The 13,046-nt window shown below is 38.1% G+C and overlaps 1 pseudogene; it reads left to right on the top strand.

Moving 5' to 3' along the window:
* Positions 1-208: 208 nt before the first annotated feature.
* On the top strand, positions 209-1,098 carry LOC117723543 (glyceraldehyde-3-phosphate dehydrogenase pseudogene; annotated as a pseudogene).
* Positions 1,099-13,046: the final 11,948 nt, after the last annotated feature.

Raw genomic sequence — 13,046 nt, 5'->3', positions numbered from 1 at the left:
AGCATGTCCTAACCTCACACCACACATCAAAACTTACACAAAATTGATCCCAGATTAAAAGATCCTCGGCAACAATACTTACAAGATAACATAGAAAATACAGCAAGAACTTTGATTGGGATAAGGTTTCTTAGATACAGCTCTATGCTTCTCCCTGTTCCAGAGATAGCATCTTTTCATGCAGTGCCAGCCTTGTCCCTTAGACATGATGGCAAAGGTCAGAGTAAATAGACTTTGCCATATTAGATGCCTAATTGCCAGGGCTGCCAGCTCACCTGGCAAAGTGGATATTGCTACCATCAATGACCCCTTCACTGACCTCAACTACATGGTCTACATATTCCCGTATGACTCTACCCATGGCAAGTTCAATGGCACAGTCAATCTGAGAATGGGAAGCTTATCATCAACGAGAAGAGTATCACCATCTTCCAGGAGTGAGCAAATAGGGTGATGCTGGTGCTGAGTATGTGGTGGAGTCTACTGGTATCTTCACCACCATGGAAAAGGCCAGAGCCTACTTGAAGTGTGTGGCAAAAAGGTCATCATCTCCACCCCTTCTGCCAATACCCCCATGTTTGTGATGAGTGTGAACCATGAGAAGTATGACAACTCACTCAAAAGTGTCTGCAATGCTTCCTGTACCAACTGTTTATCCCCCAGCCAAGGTCATCCATGAAAACATTGACATTGTGGAAGGACTCATGACCACAGTCTATGGTACTACTGCTACCCAAAAGACTGTAGATGGCCCCTCTAGGAAGCTGTAGTGTGATGGTCATGGTGCTGCCCAGAACATCATGCCTGTAACCACTGGTGCTGCCAAAGCTATGGGCAAGGTCATCCCAGAGCAGAATGGGAAGCTCACTGGCACAGTCTTCCACATTCATACCCCCAATGTGTCTATTGTAGATCTGACATGCCACTTAGAGAAAGCTGCCGAGTATGATAACATCAAGGTGGTAAAGCAGACATTAAGGGCCCACTAAAGGGCATCCTGGGCTACACTGAGGACCAGGTAGTAATTCCCACTCCTCCACCTTTGATGCTAGGGCTGGCATTGCTCTCAATGACAACTTTGTGAAACTCATTTCCTAGTATAACAATGTATACAGCTATGGCAACAGGGTAGTGGACCACATTGTCTGCATGGCCTCCAAAGAGTAAAAAAATCCCTAGACTACACACCCCATCAAGGATGCTGAGAGCAAGGGAGAACTCCTTGGCTGCTGTGGGGTTCTTGTCCCAACTCAGACCCCAACACTGAGTATCTCTTTCTCAGTTTCCGTCTCAGACCCTAGAATAATGAGAGGGGCCTAGAGATCCCTACTCTCTTGAATACCATCAATAAAGTCTATAGCACCCACAAAAAAAATTCTTAAATATTATATTAAAATCATGGCCTATAAAAAATAGCTGATTTTCTTCTAAATCAAAAAAAAATATGTATAAAATTATACCATTAAGAAAACAAAATTATAAACCATAGGGAAAAAAACTGAGAAAACATACATATTGTACAGTGTGTCCAGAATAGATACAGGATCTTTACAGTGTAGTAGTAAACAATCTTAATAGACATTTTTAAAACCACAGAAAAAAGATTTCAACAGTTGACCACAATAATATCTTAATAGATTATAATTCCATGAAAAGATGTTCAGGACAACTAATTTGGGAAAATTTGGTAACTAGAATGGCTATAACAAGAAAGTAACCGCTAATGTTGCTCAAGTTGTAGAGAATTAAGAAAATAAAATTATGTTAGTACCTTGTCAAACACTTTGTTCCTATTTCATAAAGTTAAATGTGAGCTTACTACACAACCCAGAAATTCTATTCTTTGCTATTTATCCAAGAAAAACAAACAAAACACATATCACATAAAGATTTGGATATAAATGTTATTAGGCATTTTTTCATAATATCCTTTTATTTTCAAACAATCAAAATATCAGTCAGCCAAAAATATGTGTAGAGAGAATGTAGGGTACCTCTCTAATGAAATACTGTTCAGCAACCAACAACAGGAATGAGCCACAGATATATCTATTCTGAGTCTTTGCATTCATCTGTTATTGACATTAAGTCCTTAAACTCAAACATCACTTTTGTGAAATTCAGAAAACTCTATAGAAAGCAATTAGATTAGCAGTTGTCCAAGCCAGGCAGTGTACACTGGAGGTAAAAAGAGGCACAAAATGTACATGAGTGGCATTATTGGGGTAACAAGAATATTCTATGATGATAATTTCGCAAGATACTGAATTTCATTAAAAGACCTGTTTTGAATAGGTGAATTACATGCTCTGTAAAATACTCCTTAGTAAAGTGGTGTTAAAAATGTTCAGGAGTCAGCAAAGTAGCTCAAAAGTGCTTGCATTCAATCTCTGGGCACAAAATGGTAGAAAGAGAGAACAGGTCCTCACAGTTGTCTTCAGACATCCCCAGGCACATATTCACACATGCACACACACACACACACACACACACACAGAGAGAGAGAGAGAGAGAGAGAGAGAGACAGAGACAGAGACAGAGACAGAGACAGAGACAGACAGAGACAGAGAGAGACAGAGACAGGGAGAGACAGAGAAAAAGCAAACAGACTGACAGACAGGTAGAGACAAAGAAACACATACACACACATAATTAATTATTTCTTTAAAAATATAGTGGTTCTATTTTACAAGTCAGGAATGAAGAAGTTGTTACTCTATCCTGTAATAAGTAAATAACATACTGAAAAATGACACTTATGGGATCTAGCAAGAAAGTGGGGACATACAGCAAACCAAGCCTCCAAGACTGAAGAGACAGACAAGTAAACAGAAGCCCCAAATTACTGGTGTGAGATACTCATAGAGACTGCTACAATGCTACTGCCAAGAAAGGAAGCCTTAAACTGTGATTGACAAATCACCAGAGGTTCAATTGACAAATCACTACAGGTTCAATATCAGTGAATTTAAGATATAAAAGTTCAGAAGGGCTCTCTAGATCTTAGCCTTCTATTTGAAAGAAGGATATATAGAGATATAGATAGATAGATAGATAGATAGATAGATAGATAGATAGATAGATACATACATACATACATACATACATACATACATACATAACATACATAACATACATAACATACATAACATACATACATAGATATATAGATATCCTTTAACAAAGATATCCTTTAATAGGTGAATAAAATCAACCTGGTACATCTAGACAGTGGTATATTGGTTAGTGCTAGGAAAAAGACATGGAGGATCCTTGGGAAGTTATTGCTAAGTGAACAAGCCTCTTCTGGACAAGTTGCACACATTTTATATTGCATGATAGTGAATATCTGGCATTCTGGAAAAGGTAAAACTAAGGGCACACATGAGGTGACACTAAGGGTGATGAGCAGGTAGGACACAGAAACTTTAGCTAAGTGGTAAGTTTAAATTATTATGGTGTGTTGATGCACACTCATTGATGGTAAACCTGTACTTCTCTGGTGAGGGATGTTGACAACAGAAGAGGCTGTGCATGCAACTGGGAATGGAGTATGTGAAAAAAAAATCTCTGCAATTGCCTCTCAGTGTTTCAGTAATCCTAAAACAATTCTACAAGACTAGTCTTTCAGTAAATAAAAATAGCTCTCTGTGCCCCATATCAGTTCTCCCACTCTCACATCCTGAGGTCTGCAGCAGAATATCTGTGACAGTCTTTCCTGACCATCCCCTGATTCTACATCCTGGGGGTCACACAGAACTTCCTCTTTCTAACCTTCCTCCCCCAGCTTGTTGTTTTGTCCCAGACCCCAACTCCAGCAGGTAGCCCCAGATAAGTCAGGGCAGCTCCACCTAGGGCAACAAGTAGGCTGAAGGCAGAGCCATCCCTCTCCTACTCCTCCTGAGATCCAACTCCATCCCCAATCTCAGCCCCAGCTCTGCAGTAGGAAACCCGTGGTGCTCCCATTGTTCTCTGACTCCATTCCCCAAGAGTTAACAAAGGCCTTCTTCTCCAACATTCCTTCCCCACTAGTTATTCCAGTATGCCAGCTTCCAACACAGCATGTATTTCTTGTAAATACACCAACTGAGCAGGCCAGAAAAACAGGCAAAAATCAACCATGACACTTTCCAAAAATACAAAAAGAAAACACAAACAGAGGAACAAAATACCCACCCAACAAAGACTAATCCAGAATCACCATATAAACCTATATTCATCCCAAACCCAATGCCTATACAGAACCCCACTCCACCCCACATGACACAAACAAACCAAAGAACTAAAAGCTATAAGGGAAAATACCAAATGACACAAAAAGGCAGACCTATTAGAATTATACCTGACTTCTCAATAGTGATCTAAAAACAAGGAAGGCCTGGACAAATATGCTGCAGGCTCTAAAAGACCACAGATGCCAGACCAGACTACAATACCCAGCAAAACTTATAATCACCATAGATGGAAAAAATAAGATATTCTTTGATAAAGTCAAATTTAAATATTTAAATCAGACCTACAGAAGGTGCTAGAAGGAAAACTCCAACCTAAGAAGGTTAATTACACCCATGAAAGCACAAATAAATGATCTCAAAATAAAATCAAAAGAAGAGAAACACACACACACAATCACCAACAGTTCTACTAACACCACAAACAAGAAAATAACAGGCATAAACAATCAATTATTTTAGTGACAATTTTGGCTTTAAAAAAAAAAAGACACAGAAATAGCAAAATATGTTTTCATTTTAATTCCAGGCATAGGATATAGGGCTTCATCATATTGTCCACAGCAGTTGACTATGATTTGCCTCGTGGTCTAGTAGGGACATGATTTTGCCAGCTGCTCATAGTTTCTGTGACTGTGTGACTTTTAGAATTCTGGGGACTTTCAGAGGGTGTATAAATGCTAGAACCCCATAGGTGTGTTATGGGTTGTTGGTTATTGGTGGGTTGTTGGTTAGTTGTTGGTTGCTATTGATTGTGATTTGTTAAGTAGTCACAAGCAAAGAAGAAATACCAAGAAGAAGAAATTGGATATCCTGATGGGGAAGAACTTGCAACAAAGAACTTGATACCTCTAATCAGCAGGACAATAATGTTGCCCCCTTCTAACCCCTGACTTTATTTAGGGATCACTTTTCTTTCCTTTCTATCCTTTTTTCCTCTTATCTAATGTTAGGGGGGTTGAAACAGTGGAAGAAAAGGGTGAAAAAAGTAACTCATAAAGTAGAAAAAAAGTCAGCTACAGTTAATTATCAATATCTCTCAACATCAATGGTCTCAATTCTCCAGTAAAAAGACAGAGTCTAACAGATAAACTCAAAAAATGGTTCCATCCTTCTGCTGAATAAAATAAATAAACCTCAACATTACATATAAACATCAGAATAAAGGCTTGGGAAAAAATATTCCATGCAAAAGGACCTAAGAAGCAATCTGCTATAGACATTTTAATATCTAACAAAATAAACTTCAAATCAAAATTAATTAAAAATGATAGGGAAGAACACTTCATATTGATCAAAGAAAAAAATCCAAGATAATATTTCAATTCTTAGCATCTATACCCCAAACACAAGGGTACCAATATTTGTAAAAGAAACACTACCACTGCATAAATCATATATTAACTAACCCTCACACACACACAACCACCATCAGGTGGGAGACTTCAATACCCTACTCTCACCAATGGACAGGTCATCCAGGCAAAAACTAAATAGAGACATACTGACGCTAATAGATGTTATAGACTATGGAAAAAGCTCTACTAATAAGGTCAAAGTTCATCATGACTGGATAGCCTCTAGGCTCGGTACCATATGGAAGACTCCCTTCTGTAGCAAGTTTTATCCTTCTCTAACCTTTCTGGGATTTCTAAAAGCCAATACTCACCTCTAACTGAGAAATGTCACATAACCACAATTAAATTATAGGACCAATTTCATTTCTCCTAACAAAACCTGCTCAACCAGCACCTGAGATTCCTGAAATGCTTCCCCATGCTAATGAGATATTCTATATATCCTAAGCCCCAGCCAATGACCTTTGCCCCATCTTGGATGCCCCTGCTCTCAATCCTCCCAAAATGTATAAGCTTTCAATCACCATAAGAAAAACTGATCTGCCTACATACTGTGCTTATTCACCATAAGTACTCACAGGGCTCATGAACTCCCTGCTCAACATCTCTGCTCCCACTGCCCTCATGGACTGTATCAACATATGATGCATGGGAGTGGGGATAGCCACAGTAGACCAACTGGACCTAATTGATATTTATAGAATATCCCGCATAAAACCAAAAGAATATATTTTTTTCTGCATCTCATGTAACTTTCTCCAAAACTGACCACATACTTAGACACAAAGCAAATATCAACAGATACAAGAAAATTGAAATAACTTCCTGGATCCTATCAGACCACAATGGATCAAAGCTAGATATCAACAATAATAGAAACTACAGAAAGCTTACAAACTCGTGAAAACTGGACAGCTCTCTACTGAATGGAAAATAGGTCAAGTCAGGGAAAAAATACTTTTTAGGATTTATTAAAAGTGAATACACAGCATATACAAACTTATGGGACACAATGAAAGTGGTGCTATGAAGAAAGTTTATAGCACTAAGTGCCCAAATAAGGAAATTGAAGAGATCTCATTTTAGAATATTAATACCACTCTTGAAAGCTCTAGAATAAAAACAAGAAAAAAGTAAGCACACCCAAGAAAAATAGACATCAAGAAATAATCAAACTGAGGGCTGAAATCAATAAAATAGAACCAAAGAGAGCAAAAGGAAGAATCTGTGAAACAGAATTGGTTCTTTAAAAAAAAAATACAAGATAGAAAAAAACCTTATTCAAGCTAACTAAAAGGCAGACAGAGAATAGTCAAATTAATAAAAATCAGAAACAAAGAGAGAGACATAACAACAGACACCAAGGAAATCCAGAGAATCATTAAAGGACATGCATTAAAGCCGATACTCCATCAAATTGAAAAATCTAGCTTCCTGGATTCCTGTAGCAGACAGTCTCCTCCTATCTGCCTTTGGATCATGATGTAGAACTCTTGGTACTTCCAGTACCATGTCTTCCTGAATGCTGCCACACTTCTTACCATAATGATAATGGACTAAACCTCTGAAAGTCCTACAAGGGACATTTTTTCTGGTTCCTTCCAGTCTAGACCCAAGCACTGAGCAGATCCTGGAAGGCAGCTCTGCACCCAATCATACAAAACCCAGAGGAAGCAGGCCTCCCAGGAGCTCTAACCTGGGCAGTATATTAGGCAAGGAGACAGTAATACCTGCCCCAAACAGGGAGTAACTGGGACTCACTGGGACCCAGGAATTCACTCCTGGCCCTGATCACTGGTTCCTTCCTGTCTGTGCCCAAACACTGAGCAGATCTTGGGCCCCAGCTCTAACCCAGTAGTAACACCTACCATACACAGTTCTGATAAAACCAAGATAATAAGAAAGACAGGCTCCAGTCAGAGACAGGGCAGATAGCACTAAGGAGATCCAGATGGTGAAAGGCAGGCACAAGAACATAAGCATCAGTAACCCAGGGTACTCGGCAAGAGAACTTTGTTCTCCCACAGTAGAAAGTCCTGAATTCCCCATATCACCAGGAAAGCCAGATTCAGATTTAAAATCACTTCTAATGATGACAATAGGGGACTTTAAGAAGGACATAAATAACACTCTCAAAGAATTTGAGGAGAACACAGGTAAACAGGTAGAAGCCCTTAAAGAGGAAACACAAAAATCCCTTAAAGACTTACAAGAGAACATAACCAAACAGGTGAAGAAATTGAACAAAACCATCCAGTACATAAAAATGGAAGTAGAAACAATAAAGAAATCATAAAGGGAGACTACCCTGGAGATAGAAAACCTAGGAAAAAAATCAGGAGTCATAGATGCAAGTATCACCAACAGAATATAAGAGATACAAGAGAGATTCTCGGGTGCAGAAGATACCATAGAAAATATTGACACAACTGTCAAAGAAAATGCAAAATGCAAAAAGTTTTTTTGACAAAAAACATCCAGGAAATTCAGGACACAATGAGAAGACCAAACCTAAGGACAATAGGTATAGATGAGAGTGAAAATTCCCAACTTAAAGGGGCAATAAATATCTTCAACAAAATTATAGAAGAAAACTTCCCTAACCTAAAAAACGAGATGCCCATAAATATACAAGAAGCCTACAGAAAGCCAAATAGACTAGGTGAGAAAAGAAATACCTCCCGTCACATAATAATCAAAAGACCAAGTGCACAAAACAAAGAAAGAATATTAAATGCAGTAAGGGAAAAAGAACAAGTAACAAATAAAGGCAGACCTATCAGAATTATACCAGACTTCTCACCAGATACTATAAAAGCCAGAAGATTCTGGACAGATGGCATACAGACCCTAAGAGAACACAAATGCAAACCAAGGCTACTATACCCAGCAAAATTCTCAATTACCATAGATGGAGAAATCAAGATATTCCATGACAAAACCAAATTTACACAATATCTTTCCACAAACCAAACATTACAAAAAATAATAGAGGAAAAGCTCCAATACAAGGAGGGAAATTATACCCTAGAAAGAGCAAGAAAGTAATCCTCTTCCAACAAATCCAAAAGAAGATAGCCACACAAAGATAATTCCACTTCTAATAAGAAAAATAACAGGAAGCAACAATCACTTTTCCTTACTCAATTCCCCAATAAAAAGACATAGGCTAATGGACTGGATACATAAACAGGATCCAGCATTTTATTGCATACAGGAAACCCACCTCAGTGACAAAGACAGACACTAGCTTAGAGTAAAAAGCTAGAAAACAATTTTTCAAGCAAATGGTCCTAAGAAACAAGCTGGAATAACCATTCTAAAACCTCCAACCAGAGAACACAAAGGGAGGGACTCATGGCACCACCTGTATAGGTAGTTGAGGGTAGCCTTGTCAGGTATCAGTGGAAGTGGAGGGCCTTGGTGCCTGAAAGTTTGGATTCCCTAGTGTTGGGGAATTTCAAGAGCAGGAAGGCAGGAATGGGATCATGGTGGGAGCACACCCTCATAGAAACTCCCAGAATTATATGGATTAGACATGACAGAGCAAGGCCACCAGAAGACTAGATTCCAGAATTCAAACAAAACATTATCTTGATACTAAAATTTGCTTTGAGAATTGCATATTGCAGAATACACAGCCTTGGTGTATCTACTCATCAAGTGAGCTGAGCAGACCTGCCCGAACCTCTGATGTCCTGGAATTGCAGCTGCATGCAGTGAAGACATGGACGTCGGAGGCTTATCAATTTACTCTTCCCCCTGGCTCTCTTCTAATATCTCAATGCCCATAATCAGCTTGAAGAAGTTAATGAAGAGTCAATGCCCCTATTTTCTGGGCTTGAGGACTGAGGTGGTTAATACTGGGCTGTTTTTCTAGGGAAAATCAGTGGGGTTTTTTTGGAACAGGGAGGAATAGCTTGGATTTATTGCATAGCCATAACTTATTGTTAGAAATCTGTATACTTGTTATTAAGCTGAAGTTATAATTTCTTAAATTGTACAAAATTTACTTTGATTTCAACTTTAAGGTTTTCATTGGTATGAGTTTATTATTGATATAAAAGTGAGATTAATATTGTTACTCTCATAGGCATTGTGCCTAATATAACACATTTAGGAATACAAGGCTTAGACCCAGTCCTTCTTTAACTTTTTTAACTGATTTAAGATGGTTAGCCTGTGAGTTAAGGGATGATAGCAAATTCATGGCTCTGAGTTTATTGTTAGGGTGTTTTCTATATTTTATTTAGAAATAGCTGAGAGGAGTTAACAGACAACAGTCCAGATTACTTTACATGGATAGTTGGTTTTCAAAACATCAGAAGTCCACAGAATTGACGTTACAAATATTTCTGTATTAATGTTCATTTGATTAGAGACCTGTCTGCTCATGACAGCTTCCTGTCGTGGATTCTAAGAAGAAATTGAGCAACTTTGGAGTTATTCCAGTTGTAGTGAGACAGCCACTAGACAAGAATTGCCTCTTTTCATCTATAGACAAATTACTGTCCAGAAAAGACACACTTGCAGAATAGTCTACTGATTTGATTTTATCTGCCAAGACAGAGTAATCAGCCCTCAATAATTCTGCATTGCTAGGTCTATCAAATGATCCTGGGCCAGAAGGCTGAAAATCAGATGCTCCAAGGTCTTGTAGTATAGGGACTGTCCAGGTGTTCAGCAGTGTCTATAACTTGGCTAAGTTTTAGAAGATATACTTTGTGCTTCTCATAATTTCAGTTAACTCAGTTATTCTGGATTTCTGACAGGGTTGAAGACTTATAGTCTCATAGCCAATCCCGGCTATTTACTTTGAAAAGATTTGAGAGGATGGTTTTCAGTTGACATTCATTCTAAAGCCCGAGGTTCAGAACTAAGTGTTTTAGTTAGGAGAGATGACTATCTAAACATAAAGGAAATTTACAGCAAGCCTATAGTCAACATGAAATGGAGGGAGGCTTAAAGCAATTCCAAAACAAATGAAGAACAAGTCAATATTGTCCAGTCTCCATTTCTTACTGTTTTTATATTTAATGACTTTTCCTTTATTTCAAATAATTGAATTATCATCACTTTTCTATATTTTACTGGAAATACAGAGCTTTCATTCTTTTTTATTTGATATTTTATTTATTTACATTTCAGATGTTATCCCCTTTTTCCATTCCCCCTTCCATTAATCCCCTATCCCATTCCTCCTCCTCCTTTTTTGCTTTTATACCATTTAAATTACATGCAAGTATTAAGGTCAGTTTTAGGTTGAGGAACTAGCAATACAATAGATGCAAATAATAAATAAAGTTTTGTCTACAGCAGTAAGACTACTGAAGGAGATCAAGGGAATACAATTTGGAAAGGAAAAAGTCAAAATATTGTTATTTGTGGATGATATAATAGTATATGTAAGTTACCCTAAAAATTCTACCAGGGAATTCCTACATGTAATAAATACTTTTAGCAAAGTGGCTGGATACAAGATTTAGAAAATCAGTAGCCCTCCTACATACAAATGACAAACTGACTGAGAAAGAAATCAGAGAAATACCATATTTATAACAGCCTCAAATAAAATAAAATATCTTGGGACAACTCTAACCAAGCAAGTGAAATACTTCTATGACAAAAACTTCAAGTCTTTGAGGAAAGAAATTGAAAGTTTCCCCAAACTCATAGATTTGTAGGATTAACAATTTTAATAGTAAAAATGACCATCCTACCAAAAGCAATCAACATATCCAATGAAATTCCTGTTGCGGGATACTCCTCCCTCCCACCCCGGTACATTTGCAATAAAGCTCAGTGATTGGGCAGTATGAAAGGTAAGCAGAGTGAGGAGTTGAGAGGAGAGAAGGAGAGGAAAGGGGGGAGGAAGAAGGCTAGCAACCATAAAGGAGGACAGATGGTTTGAGAGCGGTCCTGGGTAGCTACTTATCAAAAGGTTAGATAATGTGTAACAATACTAATTGTGAGGGCATCTTGTTAATTAAGCATTTTCAAATACATAAATCCATTGGATAATCTTTAAGCATTAAGGGTCTTTATTCTACAGAGTATCATGGACATAGCAGGAATGGTCTGTGCTCAGCAGAGCATTATGCACAGTGTGGTGGATTGGGTCTAGTTGTGGTGTGTGTGGCTTCTGGCCGCTTCTAGTGTGAAACATGGCAGCCGGAGCTAAGCAGAACCGCCCTGCTGATTAGGTAGCCGGCCTCTGCAGCAGCTTTTCTAAATATCTCCCGTTACAAATTCACATCAAAATTCAAACAAAATTGTTTAGAGACTTTGAAAAAAAACTTTCCACCTTCACATAGAAAAAAAAAACTCAGAATAGCTAGAACGGTCTGCCAGAGAATGCTACAAATGCTAGAGGTATCTCCATTCCTGATTACAAGCTGTATTAGAAAGCTATAGTAATAAAAACCACATTGTATTGGCATTTTAAAAATAGGCAACTTGATCAATGGAATTGAATTGAAGACATAATCATAAATCCACAGATATATGAACATTTTTTTATAAAGAAACCAGAAATACACACTGGAGAAAACAAAAGCACCTTTACCAAATGGTATTGGTCAAACTACATGACTGCCTGTAGAAGAATGCAAATAGACTCACATTTATCACCTGGAACAAAATTCAACTTCTAGAGGATCAAAGACCTCAACATAACACCAGAAACACTGAACCTGATGGAAAAAAAACATGAAAAATACATTCACGTGGAAGACTTTCTAAACTGAACATAGATAGCACAGACACTAAGATCAACAACTAGTCTATAGTCCCTCATGAAACTGAAAATCTTCTGCATGGCAAAGAACACTATCAGTTGAACAGAATAACAGTCTACAGAATGAGAAAAGATCTTACCAACTCCATATCTAATTATTTATCAAAAGATTTTAAATTGTATTATTTATACAAACCTAGGAATGTATCTACAACACCAAGTATGATAGTGCACGCTGATAACTTCAGGACTCAGGAAGCGGGAGCAGAAAGATCAGAGTGCAAGGTCCTTGGCTACAGAACAACATAATGGCCAGTGCAAACCGCATAAAACCTCTTTTCAAAAAAGAAAAAAAAGAAAAAAAAGAAAGAAAGAAAGAAAGAAAGAAAGAAAGAAAAAAGCCTGAAGAGAGAAAATGAAACACTCAAACAGAATAGAAATGTAAATAAAAGCATGTTCTTTCAAATAAAAAATACGGCACTTCACAATGATTGTAAAACTATTTACTCTCTCAAAGCCCTCTTGCCCAGTGCCATGTGGCCAGGCAGGCAGATCATGCTCTAGATGACCCCCAGCCTGGTACCACACAGTGTAGACAGGTAGAATACCCCTAAGATTACCCGTGCTGACAGGGCCAGGTAGGCAGACCACACCAGAGACAATGCCCAGTCCAGGGCCATCCAGTATGGGCAGAACATAGCACTCCTGAGACCACCCCCA

Source organism: Arvicanthis niloticus, chromosome 18, assembly GCF_011762505.2.
Source record: "Arvicanthis niloticus isolate mArvNil1 chromosome 18, mArvNil1.pat.X, whole genome shotgun sequence".
NCBI classification, from domain to species: domain Eukaryota; kingdom Metazoa; phylum Chordata; class Mammalia; order Rodentia; family Muridae; genus Arvicanthis; species Arvicanthis niloticus.
The sequence above is the reverse complement of the archived record's forward strand: the minus strand, read 5'-3'. Positions and strand labels throughout refer to the sequence as shown.